We start from the raw sequence: 19785 nt of genomic DNA on the forward strand, positions 1-19785 counted from the left end.
AATATTATTTTTAGTCCTAAAATTTGCACCGAGGTCGCTGTGTGAGTAAGATAAGCGACCCTAGTGGCCGACACAAACACCGGGCCCATCTAGGAGTGGCACTGCAGTGTCACGCAGGATGTCCCTTCCAAAAAACCCTCCCCAAACAGCACATGACGCAAAGAAAAAAAGAGGCGCAATGAGGTAGCTGTGTGAGTAAGATAAGCGACCCTAGTTGCCGACACAAACACCGGGCCCATCTAGGAGTGGCACTGCAGTGTCACGCAGGATGTCCCTTCCAAAAAACCCTCCCCAAACAGCACATGACGCAAAGAAAAAAAGAGGCGCAATGAGGTAGCTGACTGTGTGAGTAAGATAAGCGACCCTAGTGGCCGACACAAACACCGGGCCCATCTAGGAGTGGCACTGCAGTGTCACGCAGGATGGCCCTTCCAAAAAACCCTCCCCAAACAGCACATGACGCAAAGAAAAAAAGAGGCGCAATGAGGTAGCTGACTGTGTGAGTAAGATAAGCGACCCTAGTGGCCGACACAAACACCGGGCCCATCTAGGAGTGGCACTGCAGTGTCACGCAGGATGTCCCTTCCAAAAAACCCTCCCCAAACAGCACATGACGCAAAGAAAAAAAGAGGCGCAATGAGGTAGCTGACTGTGTGAGTAAGATAAGCGACCCTAGTGGCCGACACAAACACCGGGCCCATCTAGGAGTGGCACTGCAGTGTCACGCAGGATGGCCCTTCCAAAAAACCCTCCCCAAACAGCACATGACGCAAAGAAAAAAAGAGGCGCAATGAGGTAGCTGACTGTGTGAGTAAGATAAGCGACCCTAGTGGCCGACACAAACACCGGGCCCATCTAGGAGTGGCACTGCAGTGTCACGCAGGATGGCCCTTCCAAAAAACCCTCCCCAAACAGCACATGACGCAAAGAAAAATAAAAGAAAAAAGAGGTGCAAGATGGAATTGTCCTTGGGCCCTCCCACCCACCCTTATGTTGTATAAACAGGACATGCACACTTTAACCAACCCATCATTTCAGTGACAGGGTCTGCCACACGACTGTGACTGATATGACGGGTTGGTTTGGACCCCCCCAAAAAAAGAAGCAATTAATCTCTCCTTGCACAAACTGGCTCTACAGAGGCAAGATGTCCACCTCATCATCATCCTCCGATATATCACCGTGTACATCCCCCTCCTCACAGATTATCAATTCGTCCCCACTGGAATCCACCATCTCAGCTCCCTGTGTACTTTGTGGAGGCAATTGCTGCTGGTCAATGTCTCCGCGGAGGAATTGATTATAATTCATTTTAATGAACATCATCTTCTCCACATTTTCTGGATGTAACCTGGTACGCCGATTGCTGACAAGGTGAGCGGCGGCACTAAACACTCTTTCGGAGTACACACTTGTGGGAGGGCAACTTAGGTAGAATAAAGCCAGTTTGTGCAAGGGCCTCCAAATTGCCTCTTTTTCCTGCCAGTATAAGTACGGACTGTGTGACGTGCCTACTTGGATGCGGTCACTCATATAATCCTCCACCATTCTTTCAATGTTGAGAGAATCATATGCAGTGACAGTAGACGACATGTCCGTAATCGTTGTCAGGTCCTTCAGTCCGGACCAGATGTCAGCATCAGCAGTCGCTCCAGACTGCCCTGCATCACCGCCAGCAGGTGGGCTCGGAATTCTGAGCCTTTTCCTCGCACCCCCAGTTGCGGGAGAATGTGAAGGAGGAGATGTTGACAGGTCGCGTTTCGCTTGACTTGACAATTTTCTCACCAGCAGGTCTTTCAACCCCAGCAGACTTGTGTCTGCCGGAAAGAGAGATCCAAGGTAGGTTTTAAATCTAGGATCGAGCACGGTGGCCAAAATGTAGTGCTCTGATTTCAACAGATTGACCACCCGTGAATCCTTGTTAAGCGAATTAAGGGCTCCATCCACAAGTCCCACATGCCTAGCGGAATCGCTCCGTGTTAGCTCCTCCTTCAATGTCTCCAGCTTCTTCTGCAAAAGCCTGATGAGGGGAATGACCTGACTCAGGCTGGCAGTGTCTGAACTGACTTCACGTGTGGCAAGTTCAAAGGGCATCAGAACCTTGCACAACGTTGAAATCATTCTCCACTGCACTTGAGACAGGTGCATTCCACCTCCTATATCGTGCTCAATTGTATAGGCTTGAATGGCCTTTTGCTGCTCCTCCAACCTCTGAAGCATATAGAGGGTTGAATTCCACCTCGTTACCACTTCTTGCTTCAGATGATGGCAGGGCAGGTTCAGTAGTTTTTGGTGGTGCTCCAGTCTTCTGTACGTGGTGCCTGTACGCCGAAAGTGTCCCGCAATTCTTCTGGCCACCGACAGCATCTCTTGCACGCCCCTGTCGTTTTTAAAAAAATTCTGCACCACCAAATTCAAGGTATGTGCAAAACATGGGACGTGCTGGAATTTGCCCATATTTAATGCACACACAATATTGCTGGCGTTGTCCGATGCCACAAATCCACAGGAGAGTCCAATTGGGGTAAGCCATTCTGCGATGATCTTCCTCAGTTGCCGTAAGAGGTTTTTAGCTGTGTGCGTATTCTGGAAAGCGGTGATACAAAGCGTAGCCTGCCTAGGAAAGAGTTGGCGTTTGCGAGATGCTGCTACTGGTGCCGCCGCTGCTGTTCTTGCGGCGGGAGTCCATACATCTACCCAGTGGGCTGTCACAGTCATATAGTCCTGACCCTGCCCTGCTCCACTTGTCCACCTGTCCGTGGTTAAGTGGACATTGGGTACAACTGCATTTTTTAGGACACTGGTGAGTCTTTTTCTGACGTCCGTGTACATTCTCGGTATCGCCTGCCTACAGAAGTGGAACCTAGATGGTATTTGGTAACGGGGGCACACTGCCTCAATAAATTGTCTAGTTCCCTGTGAACTAACGGCGGATACCGGACGCACGTCTAACACCAACATAGTTGTCAAGGCCTCGGTTATCCGCTTTGCAGCAGGATGACTGCTGTAATATTTCATCTTCCTCGCAAAGGACTGTTGGACAGTCAATTGCTTACTGGAAGTAGTACAAGTGGGCTTACGACTTCCCCTCTGGGATGACCATCGACTCCCAGCAGCAACAACAGCAGCGCCAGCAGCAGTAGGCGTTACACGCAAGGATGCATCGGAGGAATCCCAGGCAGGAGAGGACTCGTCAGAATTGCCAGTGATATGGCCTGCAGGACTATTGGCATTCCTGGGGAAAGAGGAAATTGACACTGAGGGAGTTGGTGGGGTGGTTTGCGTGAGCTTGGTTACAAGAGGAAGGGATTTACTGGTCAGTGGACTGCTTCCGCTGTCGCCCAAAGTTTTTGAACTTGTCACTGACTTATTATGAATGCGCTGCAGGTGACGTATAAGGGAGGATGTTCCGAGGTGGTTAACGTCCTTACCCCTACTTATTACAGCTTGACAAAGTGAACACACGGCTTGACAAATGTTGTCCGCATTTCTGGTGAAATACTTCCACACCGAAGAGCTGATTTTTTTGGTATTTTCACCAGGCATGTCAACGGCCATATTCCTCCCACGGACAACAGGTGTCTCCCCGGGTGCCTGACTTAAACAAACCACCTCACCATCAGAATCGTCCTGGTCAATTTCCTCCCCAGCGCCAGCAACACCCATATCCTCCTCATCCTGGTGTACTTCAACACTGACATCTTCAATCTGACTATCAGGAACTGGACTGCGGGTGCTCCTTCCAGCACTTGCAGGGGGCGTGCAAATGGTGGAAGGCGCATGCTCTTCACGTCCAGTGTTGGGAAGGTCAGGCATCGCAACCGACACAATTGGACTCTCCTTGTGGATTTGGGATTTCGAAGAACGCACAGTTCTTTGCGGTGCTTTTGCCAGCTTGAGTCTTTTCAGTTTTCTAGCGAGAGGCTGAGTGCTTCCATCCTCATGTGAAGCTGAACCACTAGCCATGAACATAGGCCAGGGCCTCAGCCGTTCCTTGCCACTCCGTGTGGTAAATGGCATATTGGCAAGTTTACGCTTCTCCTCCGACAATTTTATTTTAGGTTTTGGAGTCCTTTTTTTACTGATATTTGGTGTTTTGGATTTGACATGCTCTGTACTATGACATTGGGCATCGGCCTTGGCAGACGACGTTGCTGGCATTTCATCGTCTCGGCCATGACTAGTGGCAGCAGCTTCAGCACGAGGTGGAAGTGGATCTTGATCTTTCCCTTATTTTGGAACCTCAACATTTTTGTTCTCCATATTTTAATAGGCACAACTAAAAGGCACCTCAGGTAAACAATGGAGATGGATGGATACTAGTATACAATTATGGATGGACTGCCGAGTGCCGACACAGAGGTAGCTACAGCCGTGGACTATTGTACTGTACTGTGTCTGCTGCTAATATAGACTGGATGATAATGAGATGTAGTATGTATGTATAAAGAAGAAAGAAAAAAAAACCACGGGTAGGTGGTATACAATTATGGATGGACTGCCGAGTGCCGACACAGAGGTAGCTACAGCCGTGGACTACTGTACTGTGTCTGCTGCTAATATAGACTGGTTGATAAAGAGATGTAGTATGTATGTATAAAGAAGAAAGAGAAAAAAACCACGGGTAGGTGGTATACAATTATGGATGGACTGCCGAGTGCCGACACAGAGGTAGCTACAGCCGTGGACTACTGTACTGTGTCTGCTGCTAATATAGACTGGTTGATAAAGAGATGTAGTATGTATGTATAAAGAAGAAAGAAAAAAAAACCACGGGTAGGTGGTATACAATTATGGATGGACTGCCGAGTGCCTACACAGAGGTAGCTACAGCCGTGGACTACCGTACTGTGTCTGCTGCTAATATAGACTGGTTGATAATGAGATGTAGTATGTATAAAGAAGAAAGAAAAAAAAAACACGGGTAGGTGGTATACAATTATGGACGGACTGCCGAGTGCCGACACAGAGGTAGCTACAGCCGTGGACTACCGTACTGTACTGTGTCTGTTGCTAATATAGACTGGTTGATAAAGAGATGTAGTATGTATGTATAAAGAAGAAAGAAAAAAAAACCACGGGTAGGTGGTATACAATTATGGATGGACTGCCGAGTGCCGACACAGAGGTAGCTACACCCGTGGACTACTGTACTGTGTCTGCTGCTAATATAGACTGGTTGATAAAGAGATGTAGTATGTATGTATAAAGAAGAAAGAAAAAAAAAACACGGGTAGGTGGTATACAATTATGGATGGACTGCCGAGTGCCGACACAGAGGTAGCTACAGCCGTGAACTACCGTACTGTGTCTGCTGCGACTGGATGATAAATAATGATATAAAAAATATATATATATCACTACTGCAGCCGGACAGGTATATATTATATAATGACGGACCTGCTGGACACTGTCTGTCAGCAGAATGAGTTTTTTATAGAATAAAAAAAAAAACACCACACAAGTCACACGACGAGTGTTTAACTTTTTCAGGCAATCACAATATAGTATACTACTAACTATACTGGTGGTCAGTGTGGTCAGGTCACTGGTCAGTCACACTGGCAGTGGCACTCCTGCAGCAAAAGTGTGCACTGTTTAATTTTAATAATATGTACTCCTGGCTCCTGCTATAACCTATAACTGGCACTGCTCCCCAGTCTCCCCCACAATTATAAGCTGTGTGAGCACAGTCAGATATATACATAGATGATGCAGCACACTGGGCTGAGCAGTGCACACAGATATGGTATGTGACTGAGTCACTGTGTATCGTTTTTTTCAGGCAGAGAACGGATTATATTAAATAAAACTGCACTGTCTGGTAGTCACTGTGGTCAGTCACTACTAAACTCTGCACTCTCTACAGTACTCCTAAGCTCCAGTAAATCAAGTGTCTCTGTCTCAAATCAATCTCACTCTCTCTCTTCTAATCTAAATGGAGAGGACGCCAGCCACGTCCTCTCCCTATCAATCTCAATGCACGTGTGAAAATGGCGGCGACGCGCGGCTCCTTATATAGAATCCGAGTCTCGCGAGAATCCGACAGCGTCATGATGACGTTCGGGCGCGCTCGGGTTAACCGAGCAAGGCGGGAAGATCCGAGTCGCTCGGACCCGTGAAAAAAAACATGAAGTTCGGGCGGGTTCGGATTCCGAGGAACCGAACCCGCTCATCTCTAGGTACAACTGTCAATAGATTCCAACTTGCATTCATTTGCTTTCGCTGTTCTCTTTTAAGGTTCATAGTTCACATTCGTTATGGTTCCATCACTTATGCTGAAATTCATTTTTTCAAATATTTACATATTTAATTAATAGTTGACTAATATTTTTTAATAATAGAAAAGTATTTTAGCTTTTTTCATTTGAACGGGAAATAAATTTTGTGTTTGAAGACAGTGGATAGTATTTTTGTGTCACATATAACATTTGTCAGTATTATTGCAAGATGTAACATCCTACATATAAATAATATGTTTCATGTAAACAAGCAAATTGTTTTAGCTACTGCAATTTTCTTTCAGTACATTTACAGTTACAGCTCACAAATTGCTCTGACAGTGTTCCAGAGTGTATTGATTACCATTACAGTTTGAATCAAGTAGATCTATGCTGGGAATCCCATAGTTAATGGCTAGACTAGGACCACTGTTTCCCTGAACTATCTGTAGTCTGCAATAGTATTTATTATACATCAGCCTGATTAGCAGTCTGGTGCCTTTTGTGGCCTAAAAATAGGTCAAATGTTTCCTTAGAGAAGCTTTACAGAGTGATTGAGAGAGCCAAGTGCCCCCTCTTCAGTAGGTTCCTGGGTTTGTACTCCCTGATTCCCAGCCTGTCAGGTCCCGGCATGTATCAGATTCACATTACCAGCAGTTTGGATCCCATTTCAAATGCCTCTTTTCTGAAGCCCAGCAGGTTCTCCGAGCCAGTAAAAACAAGGATTTATACAAATAGAAAATGATCTGTTTTGCTTTCATCAGTCTGTTAGCCTCTGCGTGTAATGTTTACGTTTCTGGAAGAAATTTCTGAAAATCATGCTCTGCTGAAGAATTTGGCATCAGATTATGGGTAGCCAAAGTCCCTCTGTATGAGCTGTACTGGGATCCCACCACAGGAGATAGGTGGAATGTGAAGTCAGTGACGGGGCGATGAAATATCTTTAAAGGGAAGGATATATAGAGTAATCCGGTAAAGAAGGAACTTTAATCAGCTCTCAACATTTACAAAAAAATCATACATGGGAGAATTGTTTCAGCACACTGGATAGGAAGTGAGGGGCAACATCAGGAAGAGAACCTTTGGTGTTTCCAAAAGCAATAGTTTCACCACAATAATTCCATGAACTTGTATTGTAATGTTGCACCATAAAGACAGATGAGTGATGGGATTGTCATTTCAGGGTATCACAGTAGAAGATAACCTGTTTTGCACTGTGTATCTTGTGTGACTTGCACAGACAGAGGCTAATTGTGAGTTGGACAGATCTCTTTGCATGGACACAGCTAGCGAGTTTTAGCATGTACAGTAGTGCATATGCATAACCAAATGTACACATTTTTGTTTATTTCCGTCATACTCTGTTTAAGATTGATCTTTTCCAGATCTGTATTTAACTGACATGGGCATTTCAGGGCAAAAGCTTGGTGACAACAATTTCACTGCACAGAGCTATTCTGTCCCGTGGGAATATAATGGGAGTGTTGTGCGAGTGTTATGGGTGTGTGGCTTGTGTTCCGTGCTATTCTATGTTGTGTGAACTGAGAAGGGAAGCAGGGAGAGGGGTACAGAAGGGAACCAGGGAGAGGGATAGTTTAAGTGTCAGAGTATAAACAACTAAGACATGTGCAAGCAAAAAGTAACAATACGGTGGTAACAAAGTCTAGAGTACAACCTACAACCATACTCAAATGAGAGTACAGTGACAGAAATATACCCTGGCCTTGAGGGGTACTTGGATGTTTTATGGTAATGAAAGAGAATTAAATAGGAGGGAAGGCCATCTAGGAGAGGATTTATAAATAGGGCAACTTACACTTTAGTCTTGAAGAGGGAACAGAGAACCATAATGATCTGACCATTACTTCTATTTGTTACCGAACTTGTTTGGAGTATTATGTATAACACTAGGGATATAAGGCATACAGTGTGATAAACATTCTCAACTCTGCAGGTAATAGATTACAATGCAGGGAAGTTCTGGGTTTTCCAGTTATATGGAAAACTATTGTTTAAGGCGCTTAAAATATATGTTTGTTTTTAGTCCCAAAAAGTTTATAATATGGGCAGCTCAAAACTAATTTTCCAACCAGTATCCAACCAGAATGTAGACACCAGAATGTGGACTGGCTCTGAATGTTGGCAATCAGAATATTGACATGGACTTAAGGTCAACAAGAAAAATATTGAGATTCATAAATTAAGAACCTGTCGACATGTTGAATGTCGCCTTTTTCACACCACACCCATCATCAGTTGTCTAGTGTTCATATTCATCCTTTTCCCCATATTCCTCATACTGGGCTGAAAGTCATCATTAATCTGGTGCACAAGCTGGAAGCAATGATTTCTCAATAAGCTTAATAAACTACTAGAAACAACATCAGCGTGTACAAGGGTGCAGTGGAAGGGTGTGGTGTGGGGTGAGAAAAGTAACTGCACTAAATTGTGCGACATTAAAATATTTGTATAAAGGGGGTAATTCATATCTGATCGTAGCAGCAAATTTGTTAGCAGTTGGGCAAAACCATGTGCACTGCAGAGGGAAGCAGAGATTACATGTGCAGAGAGAGTTAGATTTGGGTGGGGTGTGTTCAAACTGAAATCTAAATTGCTGTGTAAAAATAAAGCAGCCAGTATTTACCCTGCACAGAAACAATATAACCCACCCAAATCTAACTCTCTCTGCAAATGTTATATCTGCCACACCTACAGTGCACATGGTTTTGCCCAACTGCTAACAAGTGTGCTGCTACAATCAGGTCTGAATTACCCCCAAAGTAACTAGAAATAATTTAAATGGTGCTTGTTTTAGTTAGAACGTAAACCTAAAATACATTAGGGGGTCCCGGCGAGTCTGCCTAGTGGTTTTATGGGGCAACCATTTAAAAGGCAAAACCATGTTTTAAATGATTGCGCCTTTAAAACTTTGGAGAGACTCCTGGGAACTCACCAGTGCCTGCATCGCGCAGGCTATCACATTTACCCCATGGTGTTATTGCGGGGTTCGTACCCATTGCAATTATACACCAGTTTAAATGGAATAATCATCAAAACTCCAGTCTTTGCCTTTATTTTAACTTACCTTAGTGGTAGCATTAACTGTGTGTTACTGTGTGCACCCCCTGTGTGCATATAAAACAAGTATGCCTTTTTGGCCAAGGAACAAAATATACTATATCTAAAAAATAAATAAACAAATAAATAAATAAATTAATTAATAATAATAATAATAATAATAATAATAATCTTTAAATATAACACATGAAATAAATCTTAGATATCAGCTTATTTTTCTGAGTGCTATACAAGCTAATGGACAAAATAAAAAGCTGAATCTGATGAGTAGGGGAAATGAAATGGGGAGATAGGCAGTGTTTTGACCTCACTTTTTGACCTTTGCTTTCCATGCACTTGGGAAGTATAAATGATCACTGCAGTTAAAACAGTTGAAAGAAAACTGTAGGATGACAACTAGTGTGTTCTAGGGATGGGACATCAACAGCTTAACATTGATGTTGCCATCGACACATGACCATTGATGGCAGAAAAACATCCATTGTACATAAAGCATCAATGTCTTCAAACATCAATGGTTTTAGATGAAAACATGCTGATATGCTACTAGAGAAGCTGCAAGGTGATTTCCAAAGCAAAGCATGTCCACCTGCTCTTAGCAACACTTTGGATACACCAAAATGCACCATCTTTGACCTGTAATACCAACAAAGAGTATTACAGGTAGACAAGTGGACAATCAACCAATCTGCAAAGATGTTTTGCTGAAGGATTTACTCTGACCACACCTATTTGATTATACTCCTTGCTGACTAGGAATTCTGCAGATGGTAATTGCACCTATTAGCGTTGGATATTTGTTCACCAATGACTATTATGGATTTCCAATTGCTTGGGCTATATTTATAACTTAGAAATACACTATATGGACAAAAGTATTTGGCCACACGTGTTAATTGTTGAATTCAGGTTTCAATCAGACCCATTGCCACAGGTGTATAAAATCAAGCACCTAGCCATGCAGTCTCCATTTGCAGACATTTGTGGTACAGCTCATTATGTGTGTATTACTAGTTTTAAATTATTTTATTGATGTATATTTCATATATATACAGTATATAATATTTTGTCATTTTATTGAATATAATAAAAAAAAAATGATTTTATTATACAGCTGTATTTTACTGCAACCATAGCACTATCACATCCACTTCTATATTGTTTATTGATGTTTCACCTTCTAGTAGGCTCACTGCTTCCATTGTACAGCTGCTGCCAACTCTGAGGTAGCACAACTAGTGGGATCTTATTGTGGGGTTTTTTTGTGTAGTGTGTAGTGTAACTATTACTTTGATGGTTAATGAGAGAGTAACACATCATCACAGCCACAGCTACAGTGATCTGGTGGGGTCCCGGCAATTAAGTAAAGTGACAGGGAGCGATGGGGGGACCTCTGTTGCCAGCGGGGAGGAGAAAGGTGGGCTGTGACTGCACCCGGACACACCCTGAGTCCTGGCAATAAGGATAAATATATCACTTTTCTAAAAACTGTCTCCGCAAAAAGAGCAGTTTTTCAGAAGTGATAAACTGATTATGCAGGAATGATGAATTCTGGAAGAATTGTGAATGAGGACGCTGAGAATTGAAAAAAACTAAAAATTCTCAGTTCACAGTTTTTTCATGATGAATATACCCCTCAATGAGAGAGTGACAGTACAAGTGCAGGCAGGAGAAAAACATCCAGTGACATCATCAAGGTGCTCTCTGATCTCTGAGTGACACCATGAGCTCAGCATCTCTGCCCACACAAACAGCTGATTTAAAAACACCTAAGGCACTATGCGATGGCACAGTCAGAGAGGGGCACAATTTAATTGCTGATTTTCTCAGCAATGGTATGTGCTAATAACGGCACATTGTAATTAGAATTTTGCTTGGGCTATACTGCTATTATCATTTAAAACCGCAAGGTACTTATTGTGGCAGAAAAAACTCCAGTAGACAATGGGCCTGTTTCAGGTGCAGCAGTTGAAAGCATAGCTGCAGCATCCTTGGAATAAGCAGTGGTGCTTTCATATGGTAATGCTGCAGGAGGCATCTGGTAGATGCTTCCTGCATGCATGTGTGATCCACTGTTGCATCCAAGGATGCAGCATCTGATCACTCTGCATCTGCGACACCATTGGCTAACTAAGTAAGCCTTATGCAGAACGACCGCCGCAGCTCCGTCACTGAGGCCAGGAAATCTCATTTGGAAGACGCAGGCCCTGAATTCTGCACTCCCACAAACCAGAGGAGCACACCTCAATTCTGTGAAATGTATACCATTGCTGCCCCCTCCTCGCTCCAAAAGGCTGCAGACTGTCAATCACCTGACGTCTTCAGCTACTTTCCGAGCGATGACACAGGAGCCATACTGCACATGTACAGTACGGCTCCTGCGCATGCGCAATGTACCAAACATTAGTACACTGCGACTCTTCCTGATTACCAACTGGACCAGATTCAGGACCAATACAACAAGTGATCAGAATGATTACTTTCTTATATAAAAACATCATATACAGAATAGAAATAACAAAATAAATATATTTATTTTGGGGCTATCAAACACAATCCTGTCTTTAATATGATTTTTGAATTAACAAAAATCATTTTATATGCCATTGGTCAGTATTATTACACACATAGGCGTGTGCAGGGGGGGTGCCTGGTGTGCACAGGCACCCCCTAATGTCCGGCAATCCGATCTCACATGCCTGATGCAGCGATCGCCGAGCAGGCTGATTACTCTGCGTTGCACCCTGTCAGGACTGCATTACTGACTGGATGCCTGGGTTAATCAAGGGTGCCACTGCCACCTGGCTTCACCTCAATGTACAAAAACAGCATGATGTGACGTGATGACATCATGCTGCTCGCACGCCCACCTCTCTCCTTCTATTCTATGCCAATGCCAGCCACTGATGAGGAGCAGCATGCAGCCAGCGTTCCTCTTAGGAAGACAAATTCAATACTGGCAGGCGGTTGACAGCAGCATTGACACATAACGCGTTTTTCCAGCAGCAGTAACTAGTCTGCGACTGTCAGTGTCAGTGAGTGACTGCAGCTTGCAGGGGAAAGAGAGGGGGAGCCAGACCAGGCTGAGGAAGAGCAGTGTAATTGCAGTGAGTACCATCAGGGGTATTTGTTTAGTGCACACCACAACATCTGACAATGCATCTGCATTATTAGGATTGGTACAAGGGTGGATATTTTATATTACGTTGACTGTCAATAGATGGTGCTAGACACGCCAAAAAGGCGGTGCTAGACACACCCCTCCAACAGTGCACCCCCTAATAAAATGTGCTGCGCACGCCTATGATTACACAGTACAGCATAAACTTTATGCCACAAAAACAATATTTTCTTATGTCAGACTTAAGAACCAAAGACATTGTTTTATACATTTGCTAAGAAATAATTTGTCTGGAGACCAGCAATTATCCGTAAATCATGCAGATACTACATCAAGCAGCAATTTTATACTATTTATTTTAAAGATACAGCCTGTCCTTCAGTTCTACATAATTAGCATAAATGTACTTAAATAGGGATAGTATCAGGATCCCGGTGCTTGGGATGCCGGCGGTCAGAAAACTGACACCTGGTAGGTAAGAAGTCTAAGCCTAACCCCCTAGCCTTTTAACCCTAACCCTCCCTTCCAGCAGCCTGACCCTCCCTGGTGGATGCCTATCCCTAATCCTCCCACCCCGTAGCCTAACTCTAACCCTCCCCCTTAGTGCCCAAGCCTAACCCCCCCCCCCCCCTTCTTAGTGACTAAACCTAAGGTTTGAGACATCTCCCAACCAGTCTTTCGGTAACAAGTTATTGTTCTGCTCTGTGTTCATAAGATTACCTACATACACACTGCAGAATATGGTGGGCATGACCATGAAGAAAAGTGGATGTTCTTATGCTAAATAGTATGTGTGGCTTGCTTGCCAATTTGGTAATATGTCGGTAATCTGATTATAAACATTCTCGGCAATTGCAGGGTCAGACAGATACTGTGTTGGGGCTCTTGGGTGACCGCCTCTGTCGCCAATCCCTCTTAATCTGAATTTACAATCCATGGCCCAATCACCCAATATCGGGTGAATGAGCTGACGATTGTATAGTTGTGTAGGAGCGCTAGCCGATAAACGTTCACAACGTTCAAACGGTCTCATCATATGTGCTCTTCAATATTTGTTGAATATTTTTTGGCCCAACCTCCTGATCCCATAGAAGCAATACGTACACATTGAGCTATTTCTAACATTGTATGTGTGGGGCTCGCAGGAGGCTCAAGCTGGGGACACATACCAGATCAGCTGAGTGATCCAAAAAGTGTGTACCCAGCTTTACCCTACCATATCAGATTGTAAGATTACAAGTACCTCCTAACTCGGGCCCTCATTCCGAGTTGTTCACTCGCTAGATGCTTTTCGCAGCATTACACACGCTAAGCCGCCGCCCTCTGGGAGTGTATCTTAGCTTAGCAGAATTGCGAAAAGTTTTTTCTGTGCAGTTTCTGAGTAGCTGGAGACTTACTCTTCCAGTGCGATCAGTTCAGTGCTTGTCATTCCTGGTTTGACGTCACAAACACACCCAGCGTTCGCCCAGACACTCCCGCGTTTTTCCCAGAAACTGCAGCGTTTTTTCACACACTCCCATAAAACGTCCAGTTTCCGCCCAGAAACACCCACTTCCTGTCAATCACACTCCGATCACCAGAACGAAGAAAAAACCTCGTAATGCCGTGAGTAAAATACCAAACTTCTTAGCAAATTTACTTGGCGCAGCCGCAGTGCAAACATTGCGCATGCGCAATTAGCGGAAAATCGCTGTGATGCGAAGAAAATTACCGAGCGAACAACTCGGAATGAGGGCCTCTATATATTAAGGCGAAATAGTGACTCCTTTGATTTGGTGAAATAACTCAGAAATGAAAGGTAGAGGTTGCCTATCGTTTATGGCACTCTAATTATTCCACGATAAACAATGCAGGAGAACCCCACATATTTTTTTTGTTTGCAAACAAGAATCCAGTTCTGGCAGGTTATAATAGGATTTTAATTACCTACCGGTAAATCCTTTTCTCGTAGTCCGTAGAGGATGCTGGGGTCCATATTAGTACCATGTGGTATAGACGGGTCCACCAGGAGCCATTGGCACTTTAAGAGTTTAATAGTGTGGGCTGGCTCCTCCCTCTATGCCCCTCCTACCAGACTCAGTCTAGAAACTGTGCCCGAGGAGACAACATACTTCGAGAGAAGGAATTACACAGATAGTGGCGAGATTCATACCAGCTCACACAACAGGCAAATCTGGCTAACATGCCGGAACAACTCAGCAACAGCTGAAACAGTAAATAACGCAGAACTTACCTAGGAACCAGGCAGTACCAAACTATAAAACCAATGCAGGAAAACGCAGCGCTGGGCGGGCGCCCATCCTCTACAGACTACGAGAAAAGATTTACCAGTAGGTAATTAAAATCCTATTTTCTCTTACGTCCTAGATGATGCTTGGGACCATATTAGTACCTTGGGGATGTACGAAAGCTCCCAGTATGGGAGGGAGAGCGCGGAAGCTCCTGCAACACTGCTTGACCAAACTTGAGGTCATCAGAGACCAAAGTATCGAACTTGTAAAACTTGGCAAACGTGTTCGACCCAGACCAAGTAGCTGCTCGGCAGAGTTGTACAGCCAAGACACCCCGGGCAGCCGCCCAGGAAGAGCCCACTTTATGAGTAGAGTGGGCCTTTACAGATTTCGGACACGGCAACCCTGCCGTGGAATAAGCATGCTGGATAGTGAATCTGATCCAGCGTGAAATCGACTGCTTAGAAGCAGGACACCCAATTTTTCTTGGGATCATAGAGGACAAACAGAGTCACTTTTCCTATGACGAGCGGTCCTCTTCACATAAATCTTCAAAGTCCTCACTACATCCAAGGCCTTTGAAGCAATTGAGGAGTCAGTAGCCACTGGCACCACAATAGGTTGGTTGATATGGAAAGCCGATACAACCTTAGGCAGGAACTGTGGACGAGTCCTAAGTTCCGCCCTGTCTTCATGGAAGATAGGGGCTTTTACAAGATAAAGCCCCCAATTCCGACACACGTCGTGCAGAGGCCAAGGCCAACAAGGTGACTGCCTTCCACGTGAGAAACTTGAGATCAGCCTCCTGTAGAGGCTCAAACCAAGCAGACTGCAGGAACTGCAACACCACATCAAGATCCCAGGGCGCCGTTGGTGCCACAAAGTGAGGCTGATTGTGCAGAACCCCTTTCTAAAAGGTCTGAACCTCAGGGAGGACAGCAAATTGTTTTTGGAAGAAGATGGATAAAGCACAGATCTGGACCTTGATGGAGCCCAATCTCAGTCCCATATCCACCCCTGCTTGCAGGAAAAGGAGAAAGCGTCCAAGTTGAAACTCCACCGCAGGAAACTTCTTGGACTCACACCAAGAAACATTTTTCTTCCAAATGCGATGGTAATGTTTAGACGTTACCCGCTTCCTAGCCTGTATCAGGGTAGGAATGACCTCACTCGGGATACCCTTCCGAGCTAAGATCTGGCGTTCAACCGCCATGCCATCAAACATAGCCGTGATAAGTCTTGATAAGCGAACGGCCCCTGCAGTAGCAGATCCTCCCGAAGAGGTAACGGCCTTGGATCTTCCAGCAGAAGATCCAGTAGATCCGCGTACCAAGCCCTTCTTAGCCAGTCCGGAGCAATGAGGATTGCCAGAACCTTTGTTCTTCTTACCAGTTGGAGAACTTTTGGTATCAGAGGAAGTGGAGGGAACACATACACTGACGTGAACACCCACGGTGTTACCAGTGCATCCACCGCCACTGCCTGACGGTCTCTCGACCTGGAACAGTACCTCCCCAGCTTCTTGTTGAGGCGGGAGGCCATCATGTCTATGTGAGGAACCCCCCACCAACTGGTTACCTCCTCGAACACCTCCGGAGGGAGGCCCCACTCTCCTGGATGGAGATCGTGTCTGCTGAGGAAGTCTGCTTCCCAGTTGTCTACTCCCGGAATGAAGATTGCTGACATTGCTACAGCGTGCCTTTCTGCCCAGAGGAGGATTCTTGACACCTATGACATTGCAGCCCTGCTCTTCGTTCCGCCTTGTCAGTTTATGTAGGCCACTGTGGTCACGTTGTCCGACTGCACCTGAACAGCCCGATCCTGTAGAAGGTGTGCTGCTTGCAGAAGGGCGTTGTACACGACCCTTAGCTCCAGGATGTTTATTGCGAGAAGGGATTCTTGAGTCGACCACCTTCCTTGGAAGGTTTCCCCCTGAGCGACTGCTCCCCAACCTCTTAGACTTGCATCTGTGGTTAAAAGAATCCAGTCCTGAACTCCGAACCTTCGGCCTTCCAGAAGGTGCGGAAGTTGTAGCCACCAGAGGAGTGAAATCCTGGCTTCCGGAGACAGGCGAATCCTCTTGTGCATGTGTAGGTGAGAGCCCGGCCACTGGTCCAAGAGGTCCAGCTGAAAAGGACGAGCATGAAACCTGCTGTATTGCACAGCTTCGTAGGCGGCAACCATCTTCCCCAGAAGGCGGATGCACTGATGAACCGACACCCGGGTAGGCCTTAAGACAGGGGTGGCCAACCAGGCAGAGACAAAGAGCCAAAAAAATCTTGTTAGGTACGTCAAAGATCTGACATCGAGCCGAAGGCGCGTGTGCAAAAATGGGGTGTGGCTTTGTGCCAGCTAGGACACACCCCTGGTATAAAATACATTGAAAAAGCCAGATCCAACATAAAATACATTGAAATAGCCAAATCCATATAAAATATATTGAAAAAGCCAGATTCACATAATACACTTCAGATCCCCCATGTGTCACTCCAACCATCTCCAACATATGTCACCCCAGCCAGCACCCTCCTACAGTATGTCACTACAGTCTCTCCTGCCAGAACACTCCTGTGTCACTCCAGCCAGCCCCGACTTGTGTCACTCCAGCCCACCCTCATATGTCACTGCAGTCCCCCCAATTTGTGCCCAGGGGCTGGCTGGGAAGGGGGGGGGGGGCAAGGTGCCATCTGACCCCTGGGCCAGTGCAATATAAGTGTTCCAGGACCACTTGACTGCAGATTCCCTATAAAAAAACGGGGCTGCTTGCTTGAGTCTGCCCCCCAGGCTAAAGGTTGCCACCAAGCCCAAGATTGCAGCAGCACCTTATGTGTCCTCTATTTGCCAGTGGGTGTCTAACCTATAGTATTTGGCTGCCTCAGTTTTCAGTCCCTGTAGTGTTGCTGTGTGTCTGGCTGGAGTGCAGCGGTTTCTGTATCTGTTGTGGTCACGTGACTTTGAGTGTTGGGAGCCACATTTGAGTAAAGAAAGAGCCACATGTGGCTCAAGAGCCACGGGTTGGCCCCCGCTGCCTTAAGACATCCCGGACCATTGTTTGAATCACCAATGCCTTCTCCACCGGGAGAAATACCCTCTGCACTTCCATGTCGAGGATCATTCCCAGGAAAGACAGTCTCCTTGTCGGCTCCAAATGAGACTTTGGAAGGTTTAGGATCCAGCCGTGCTTCCGGAGCAGCTGTGTCGTGAGCGCAATGGTTCGCCACAACCTCTCCCTGGACGATGCCTTGATCAGGAGATCGTCCAGATATGGAATTATGTTCACCTCCTGTTTGCGGAGGAGAACCATCATCTCCACCATCACCTTGGTGAAAATCCTTGGTGCTGTGGAAAGGCCAAACGGCAGCGCCTGGAACTGATAGTGATCGTCCAAGAAGTGCAAACCTGAGATATGCCTGGTGCGGTGAACAAATGGGAATGTGGAGGTAAGCATCTTTGATGTCTAGAGACACCAGGAACTCCCCCTCCATTAGTCCTGAGATGACAGCTCTCAGAGATTCCATCTTGAATTTGAACTCCCTGAGATAAGGGTTCAAAGACTTTAAGTTTAGAATAGGCCTTACCGAACCATCCGGTTTTGGTACCACAAAAAGGTTCAAATAATAACTCTTGTTCCACTGCTGAGGTGTAACTGGAACAATGACCTCTGACACCACCAATTTTCTGATGGCCTCCAGAAGAATTGTTCTGTCTGCCAGCAGAGCTGGCAAGCCTGACTTGAAGAAACGGTGAGGTGGGGGATTTTTAAACTCCAGTCTGTACCCTCTGGACACCATATCCAGTACCCAGGGGCCCAGGCCAGACGACATCCAGATGTGGCTGAACTGCCGAAGTCTTGCCCCCACCTGACCCTCCTCCAGGCCTAGCTGTCCACCGTCATGCAGAGGACTTAGGCATATCAGAAGCGGGCTTCTGGGTTTGGGATCCTGTGGGAGCAGGTTTCTTTCCTTTGGCACGACCACTTCTGAAGAAGGTGTTCGACGGCTTGTTTTTTCTTGGCCTTGCGGGCCAAAAGGACTGTGACGTGGCTGGCGTAAAGGGCTTCTTCGTAGCCGGGGCAGCCGAGGGGAGAAAAGTAGACTTACCCACGGTAGCCGTGGCAATCCACGCATGCAACGCCTCCCCAAAGAGAGCCTGACCAGTATAGGGTAGGCCCTCCACGCTCTTCCTGGATTCCGCATCCGCAGACCATTGGCGCAGTCAGAGACCCCTGCGAGCCGAGATGGACATGGAGGAGATCCCCGCAGCCATGGAACCCAGGTCATTCATGGAATCCACCTGGAACCCGGCAGAATCCTGAATATGGCGTAAAAATACATCAACGTCACCCTTATCCAGCAAAGTCGACTCCTCCTGCAGAATGATTGACCACCTGGCAATGGCTTTTGCAATCCAAGCACAGGCTATAGTAGGCCGTAATATAGCCCCGGAAGCCGTGTAAATGGATTTTAGTGTAGCATCCCCCTTGTGATATGCCGGGTCCTTCAACGCGGTAGATCCCGGGACTTGTAAAACATCCTGTTTTGACAGCCTGGAGAAAGAGGTGTCAACCATTGGTGGAGACTCCCACTTCTTTCTATCTTCCTCTGGGAAGGGAAAAGCAACTAAGACCCACTTAGGGATCTGAAATTTATTTTCCGGAGTTTCCCAGGCTTTTTCAAAGATAACGTTTAGTTCTTTGGATGCCGGGAAGGTGAGGGGGGGCTTCTTATTATCTGTAAAGAAGGCCTCCTCCACCTGTTCAAGAGCTGTGTCAGAAATATGTAAAATATCCCACACAGCTTCAATCATCAACTGCACCCCCTTAGCAAGTGATGCTGTCCCCCTCGACACATCCCCGTCACCGTCTGCAGTGTCAGAGTCGGTGTCCGTGTCATCCTGCGTAAGCAATGCAAGTGCACGTTTTTGAGAATGTACCGCAGGGGATCCCGAGGAAGCATTATCAGACCTCACAACCATAGAGGATTGTAGGATCTGAGTGGCATGCTTAATCCTAGCAACCCTGTCAGAAATCAGAGAAATAGTCCCCCTCAGAGAGACTAACCATTCCTTCTCTCTAGCAGAGATCTGCGCTACAACAGTGCAATCCTGATTACATGGTATGGAGTCTTCCTGGGAA

The sequence above is a fragment of the Pseudophryne corroboree genome, chromosome 8 (assembly GCF_028390025.1).
Source record: "Pseudophryne corroboree isolate aPseCor3 chromosome 8, aPseCor3.hap2, whole genome shotgun sequence".
NCBI lineage: Eukaryota > Metazoa > Chordata > Amphibia > Anura > Myobatrachidae > Pseudophryne > Pseudophryne corroboree.